This window comes from Lithobates pipiens, unplaced genomic scaffold (genome assembly GCF_037356315.1).
Source record: "Lithobates pipiens isolate NorthernLeopardFrog02 unplaced genomic scaffold, aLitPip1_a1.2 Scaffold_24, whole genome shotgun sequence".
NCBI classification, from domain to species: domain Eukaryota; kingdom Metazoa; phylum Chordata; class Amphibia; order Anura; family Ranidae; genus Lithobates; species Lithobates pipiens.
This window is the reverse complement of record NW_027507786.1, coordinates 17,596,465-17,604,607: the sequence shown is the minus strand read 5'-3', so window position 1 is coordinate 17,604,607 and position 8,143 is coordinate 17,596,465.

The window sequence follows — 8,143 nt, the reverse complement described above, 5'->3', positions numbered from 1 at the left end:
GGGCTTCATTGGAGACCAGAGCTCTGCAACCACCACATCTATAGCACAGATATTGGCTTTATATTGTTATGTACAGGTCAGTAAGGCCTTTTTTTTCTTTTAGAATTTAAGTTGACTCCATTAAAACAGGTTAATGTGAGAAGGTCTAAATTTCATTTTCAAATGTTCAGATCTGGTCATATAGCAATGGCCTTACCAGCCAGGACCATTGATGGTCTTCAATACCATCTGTCACCTACATGTAATTATAATTTTAACAATTCTACACTGGCAATTTGATAATGATTAACACTTATAGTTATATGACTCGAGTAATTATTACCTGTTCCAGATGCCATGGCACCATGGGGTTTGGATTTAGGTCATTAGAACACAAACACGTCCCATCGTGTTCTGGGACAATCAGCATCTGTATTGACACCCTCCATGGTGTTTGATTCTGAGTGATTAAGTGATTAAGTTAAGTCCCATGTGGAAATAAATGATGGAGCTTCATTCTATCACTTATTAGAACAGAGGAAGCTACTTGGATAAGTGTCAAAACATCTTTAGTGTTATAGAACAAGTCCAGCTCAATGTGATCAGTTAATACTATTTAGGTGTAGCAAGAGTCCAGGCCTCCTACGATCTAAAGAGAACCTCCAGGTCCAGAGATAGCGGACATCCTTCTGTATATGGTGGGTTGCATGGCATAGTGGGTGTAACGCAAGGTAGATTGATTGGGTGCCAGACACTTCTTGAATGCAAAAGAGATTTTATTTCTCTTAACAGAACTTTGGGAGAGAGGGTTAGGACCAGGACTCCCTTGCAAGAATAATTGTCAGACTCCGAGACTTCCCTAAATAGCCATTTAGGGAAAGGCATCCAACAAGACACCAAATCTGCATGTATAGGAATGCTGTCTCCCATGGCAACATTCTTTAACAGTTCCTAACACAAAGTGTAACAGTTTCTTTGCTTCCACTACAATCACTTCTTGTAGTTCTCACTAGACTAGATAATTCACTTTCACTGAATCCCTTGAGCTCCTCCAATCTTCACAGTGGTATCTTCCTCAAGCGTCACCCCCGCCTCGCTGCTGGATCCCTAGCTTGGCACTCAAGATACTTCTCAAGCTTCACCCCACTGGCCTGCTTGGTCCCTAGCTTGACACACAAGGCTGCTCTGCAAGCGTCACCTCTGCTGGCTGGGTCCCCGGCTTGATACTCACGGAAGTTTCCTTATTCTTGGTGAGAATACTGCTCTGGTACTTGCCTCAGCTACTCATTACCAGCTACTGTGGTCCCTGGTAATAAGGTGGTTGGACCCTTAGTGGTGTCAGCAGTGGCGTAACTAGAACCTTCAGGGCCCTGATGCAAGAAACCATGAAGGGCCCCCCTGAACCCCAGCCAGGGCCCTTCCCTCCGAGTCCGGCGGTGGAACTCCAGGGCGTGGTTACAGGTATGACCTTTGTGAGCCCTGTAGTTCCACCACTGGTATCAGTAGTTTTTATTTATTTATTTTTTTACATTTTTGGGGGACTGTCCCTAGGCAGGATTGGGTCCCCGTCCCCAGAAGAGATGAGGTCCTTTTCTCCAGGGCAGATGAAGTTACTGCCCCCAGGTGAGAAGGGGTCCCTGTCCCCAGGGGAGGTGGGGGTCCCTGTCCCCACGTGAGAAGGGGTCCCTGTCCCCAGGGGGATATGGAGGGGGTATGTAATAATGTGTGCTAGCTGCCTATGCTGCTGCCGGCCATATGTAGAGGGGGCTGCATGGACCCCCTGCATCACAGGACCCAGTTGCGGTCGCGAATGCTGCACCCCCTATAGTTACGCCCCTGGGTGTCAGCTTTCCCCTCTACCTCCGACCAGGACAGGTTCTCCGGCCGTCACTTCTGGTTGGACTGCAAGCCACAATCCCAATCCTGCACTGCTCTCTTGCTTCTGGATAGGCCCCCAGATAGCCTAGCAGCCAGATGTGCCTGGGATAGGCCCAAACTCTGGCCCAGCAGCCTGGGCAATACAACACGCATCCACCCAGACAGCCGTCCAGGTGACACAGAACATTTTTCCACCCAAATATATAGGTTCTCCAAGCAGGTCAAGAAAACCCCTGCCCATTGGATGGGATACCCCATACACCCATAATCTGACCTTGCATTGCCCTTCCCATATCTAGTACCACCAAGTCCCCGGCCACCTAGCAGCAAAAGAAAGAGGTGCATCATTTACAGACTTAAAGTGAAATCAATTGATCCTTAACAATTAGCCAAGCAATTTGAGGTCATCACAGAGGACCAGGGGGCGTTCTTTACGTCTTGAGGAAAAGAGATTTAGGCCTCTTTCACACTGACGTCCCGTTCAGGCCCGCCTGTCAGTTTTTCAGGCGGACCTGAACGGGTGCTCCATAGAGCTCTATGGAGCGTCGGATGTCAGCGGTGACATGTCCGCTGACATCCGACCCGCTCCGATCCGAAAAAGTGTGACGGAGGAAAAAGCTATTTTTCCATCCGTCTGCGGATCGGATCGGGTGACGACGGGCACTGCGGTCCGTCGTCATCCGATCTCCCATAGGGGAGAGCGGCGCTGTGACAGGTCCGTCCCTGCGCAGTGTGCAGAGACGGAGCTGTCATCTCCCTGCTCAGCGGGGATCGGCGGAGTGATCCCCGCTGAGCAAACGGACATCCACGGGGCGGATCAGAAATGATCCGCCCCGTGTGAAAGGACCCTTAATCTCCAAATATAGAAAGGCTTCTTCACAGTAAGAGCTGTGAAAATGTGGAATAGACTCCCTCAAGAGCCGGTTCTGGCCAATTCAGTAGATTGCTTTAAAAAAAAAAAGCCTTGATTATTTCCTAAATGTATATAATTTAACTGAATACTAATATTTATAGGTAAAGTTGATCCAGGGAGTATGCAATTGCTTCTTGGGTGATCAGGAAGGATTTTTTTTTACCTCACTGGAGCAACTTGTATCATGCTTTATTGAGTTTTTTTTTGCCTTCCTCAACTGCGGGTACAGAATAGTTTATATGGAGGTTTTATATTTTTGTGTGTATTTTTTTATTTTATTTTTTGGTTGGTTGACCTGGACTTGTGTCTTTTTTTAACCAGATTAACTATGTAACTGTGTACTACCTACAACAAATAATGAATTTTTGGAAGTTTTTGGAATTTTATTTTTGCCTTTTTTATTTATTGTTAAAAAAAAAATACAAAATATATAAATTAGCTTACTTTTTGGGTTATTTATTTTTTATGGTTTTATCACATCATCTGTAATCATGATCAGCAGAAAAAGTGAAATTGGAAAATAGACTTTAAGGGCTGCCACTATAATCCCAATAGGGAATAAAGGGGGTACTCAAAAGTATAGATAAAATATCAAAATTTATTAAATATCATAAAAAAAACATATCACAAGACAAGTGCATAGATATGTCACTATACATATACATGATCCCTTCTATTACAGATATGGCTAAACAAGGAAACCTGTACAGGTGGCCTCAAAAATATTTAGTATATTCCTTTACATAATAGTCTTCTATCTGAAGGCCAGTTGACAGTATCACAATGTCAGCACCAATAGATCACTACATGTTTCACCCAAAGCGTCCTCAGGAGATTCTATTGGTACATGACCAAAATATGGGAAGCGCGAGGCATCCAAGCCCCCATGAAGGAGAAGAGGGGAAGGGAGAGAGAAAAATCTTGCTTGACCGGCTCCAAGGGGAGTATAGAGGGGCATTAAACAGCCAAATGAAGGGCCTCTTTCATGAAAAGCAGCTTCTAAATGCACTTTTGAGTAGTGATATGGGATAGGTTACAGATGGTGAGCCCAAAGGCTTCTGTCCCTTTAACAAGCCGGACAGAGTGTGTGGTATAATAAGTCCAATTTAGGTATTTGAGATGATTAAAGTAGTGTAGATGCCCTTCCTGACAGAGCCTGTGGTTCCCTGGGTGCCGGTCCTTGTTGCCAAACAATACCCCCCACCATTGGGGTAAATTTGACTTATTATACCACATACCCTGTCTGGCTTGTTAAAGGGACAGAAGCCTTTCGGCTCACCATCTGTAACCTATCCCATATCATTACTCAAAAGTGCATTTACAAGCTGCTATTCATGAAAGAGGCCCTTCATTTGGCTGTTTGATTCCCCTCTATACTCCCCTTGGAACTGGTCAAGCAAGATTTCCTCTCTCCCTTCCCCTCTTCTCCTTCACGGGGGCTCGGATGCCTTGTACCTCCCATATTTTGATCATGTACCAATAGGATCTCCTGAGGAAGCTTTGGGCGAAACGCGCAGTGATCTATTGGTGCTGGCATTGTGATCCCATTGGCTGGCCTTCAGATAGAAGACTATTGTAAAGGAATACACTCAATATGTTTGAGGCCACCTGTACAGGTTTCTTTGTTCAGCCATATCTGTAATAGAAGGGAGAATGTATATGTGTAGTTACATATCTATGCATTTGTCTTTGTGATATGTTTTTATGATGATATTTAATACATTTTGATATTTTATTTATTCTTTTGAGTACCCCCTTTTTTCCCCATTGGGATTATAGTGGCAGCCTTTAAAGTCCGTTTTCCAATTTCACTTTTTATATTTATACATTTTGGATGTGGTGCCACGCATTGCGGATATCTATCTCCAATTTTTCCTTTGTAATATCATATGCAAGAGTTAAAAAAAAAACACAAATAAGCAATTGTATCCTTTCCTTTATGTTTTTCCTGCTTTATAATGTATTTTATTGCCCGAGGTATTTCAGACAAAGTGAGAAAAAAGGCTGCATATTCATTCGCTGTTGTCACACACCTGGGTGGGCTTGGGGTGTCCTGAACCCACCCTTTTTTGAAGCCTATTAGAGCCTTTGGCTCTAATCATGTGCTTCAAAATAAAAATAAAAGGAATCCCATTGGAATCAATGCGTCCAGCGGCCAGCATGTAGATTAGTGGGGCAGACGCATGGATATGGGGAGCGGTGCCTCTGCACCCCTAATGGATGGGCCACCACTAGCCCGGATCCACTTCTTCTCTGGTCCCAGCTCCTCCCTCCTGCCCCATACAAGCAGCTATTTATGGGGGGGAGGGGGCACCTGCGCCGAGCCGCTGCTCTGTGTGTCCATTCAGACACAGAGCCATGACTGTCTCTTCTGATTGGCTCACTGACTTTGATGGACAGCAGCGGGAGCCAATGGCGGTTGATGTGTGTCTCAGCCAATCAGGAGGGAGAGTCCCGGACAGCTGAGTCTCTCATTCAACATCGCTGAATGGAGATGGGGCTCAGGTAAGTATGGGGGGGGGGGGGGGGCTGCACACAGAAACTTGTTTATCTTAATGCATAGAATGCACCTTCTGCCTTTACAACCACATTAAAGGGGTTGTAAAGGTAATTTTTTTATTTTCGACATAGTTACCTTTAAGCTAGTGCATTGTTGGTTCACTTATCTTTTCCTTTGATTTCCCTTCTAAATGTTTTTTTGCTTTGTCTGAATATCTCACTTCCTGTTTCTCCTCAGTAAACTTCTCACCATCATCCGAGCGGTGTTTAGTCAGCCAGAACAGCTTACTGAACAGCTTACTGAGGAGGAACAGGAAGTGAGAAATTCAGACAAAGAAAACAAAGAAAAAAAAACATTTAGAAGGGAAATCAAAGGAAAAGATAAGTGAACCAACAATGCACTAGCTTAAAGGAACCTATGTAGAAAATAAAAAATTTACCTTTACAACCCCTTTAAGTTGTTATTTTTGCACCTTTTTAGGCTGACAAACTCAAATAACAAAATCTAGCCAAAATATACTTTTTTTTGCTTTGTGTTTTTCTTTTTTGATTCTTCTATATTTATTTTTTATATTTGATACAAAAAACGATGATTATCACCCTGTCCCTTCTTGACTTGGTAATCATAATGGTGGTTAATGTGGGTTGTGACATGCCATGGTCTACATAGCAACGCACCCAACACAAAGGCAAAGGCGTTTCATACAGCAATCGGGGCTTTTAGGTTCTAGGAGTGTGAAGTACTCAGCTTTGTCAACATAGAGGTAAAAAATGGAAGTGGGCACAATGATTTATGTCAAATACCGTATATATATATATTCTGTAATAGTATTTTAAAAATAATAATGAGCCAAGCTGTTTTTTTTTTTTCTTTGTAAATGTACTTTTTGAATTAGGAAATCCTACAGCAGGAATAACAGAAAAAAAAAAACATATGTGTAGATATCCTACTCCCCAAATTCATAACAGACCTTTTGAGTCTGATTAGAATCTTAACACCTTCCGAGCCTGGCCTATAGCGTAATGACAGCCGGTAGACATGTGCAATTTGTTTCCAGTCTTTTTTAAAATTTATTTAGCAAAAAAAAAAAAAGCCAGTGATGATTAAATACCACCAAAAGAAAGCTGGAGTTATGTGAACAAAATGATAAAAATTGTAGTTTGGGTACAGTGTTGCATGACCGCGCAATGGCCGTTCAAAGGGCGACAGCGCTGAAAGCGGAAAATTGTCCTGGGCAGGAAGGGGGTAAAAATGAAAAATACAATTTTAAAAATGGCGTGAGGTCCCTCAGGAATTTCTCGGTTTTGAAGTGAAGTCCATGCAAAAAAGAAAATGTGTGAGGTCCCTCTAAAAATCCACTTCAGACCCTTAACCTGAGCATTCAGCCTGACTGGCCAAGAATGGTGGGGGACAAAGTCACATGCCCTCTACATGTGGATTGAGCTTTGCCAGGGAGGACCCACTCAGCAAAGCACTTTGTCTTTCTATTGATAAGGACCCATCCCCACATTCCCTGTCCAGGTTAATGTAATTCCCCAAATTTAACCATGTGGCCATATAAAGGTAATGATGTAACCGGCTCCATTACCCGCCCATTTGCTTACATGGCCGTGGATTGTAAATTAATGGGTTACGTCAGTGGTTGGAAACAGCGGGTGCAAGCAGCTTCTGGTTCCTTATCAACCACTGAACACCCATCCACGCTGAACACCCTAAATGTTTGGCTGCGTGAATGTCTGAATTAACGCTCAGACCAAACACTAAGCTCCTCCCTAATTAGAACTCATCTCAACTCAACTCATCTCAACTCAACTCAACTCAACTCATCTCAACTCAACTCAACTCATCTCAACTCAACTCAACTCAACTCACCGATTACAAAACACTTCTGCTGAAAACCAGAATGTAATGTTTGACCAGCCAGGTGGTCCACCATGTTTTTATATATCATGCAGCTTTGTAGCATTGTCAATCCATGTTTTATAGATCAGTTATGGTGCAACCAGTCCATCACTGAAAGACAGGAGGGTTTTCCCAACCTTGTTCCGGATGCTTCGAAATGATTTTGTCATTTATTCTAAATTGGCTCAAATGCTGAAGTACTTTGGCTGGACCTGGATAGGAATTATTAGATCTGAAGGTGACAGCGGGAGCGAAGAGTATATGGTTTTGAGGGAAGTCATGAATCTCTATAAAATTTGCATTTCTTTTAAATTAAGATTTGATGGGAGGGCATCCATGCCTGGAGAGTTACATAAACATGCACATTCTATTAATAAAGCATCTGTCCATGTCATTGTAATCTGTGGGACGTTGTTTGATTTTGAGACTGACTTTGTACATTTTATAAGAAGTTATGTAGAAGACAGAACGATCGTCCTTAGTCCTGTCTGGGCGGCAAACGTTGTCCTCATTGGTAAACACCCAGAAATGTTTAATTGTAGTTTGTCCCTTGGGGCCAAGTCCACAAGTATTGCAGAATTCCAGAATTTTGTTGATGAATTCCAACCTCATAAAAAGCCAGACGACAAATTACTTGAAGATCTGTGGATGATGGAATTTGGTTGTTCTTCTGTAGATGAACGCAAAAATCGTCTCTTTCAATATGTATATAAAAGGTCACTTCATGAGTGCAATGGCACAGAACGTGTTAGTGATATCCAACACTTCTTCCATGGCGGTAATGCCCACCAAGTTTATCTCGCGGTTTACTCTATGGCCACCGCCTTACATGATATGCTTGGATTCATGAAGACATCTGGAAGCCATTTATCTGACTTTAATCACAAGGTGAGTGCAGCCCACATAGAGTAAATCATATCTGAATCAGTTTTTCCCTTTTATTTTATCTTTGTAACCCAGCAAATAACTCT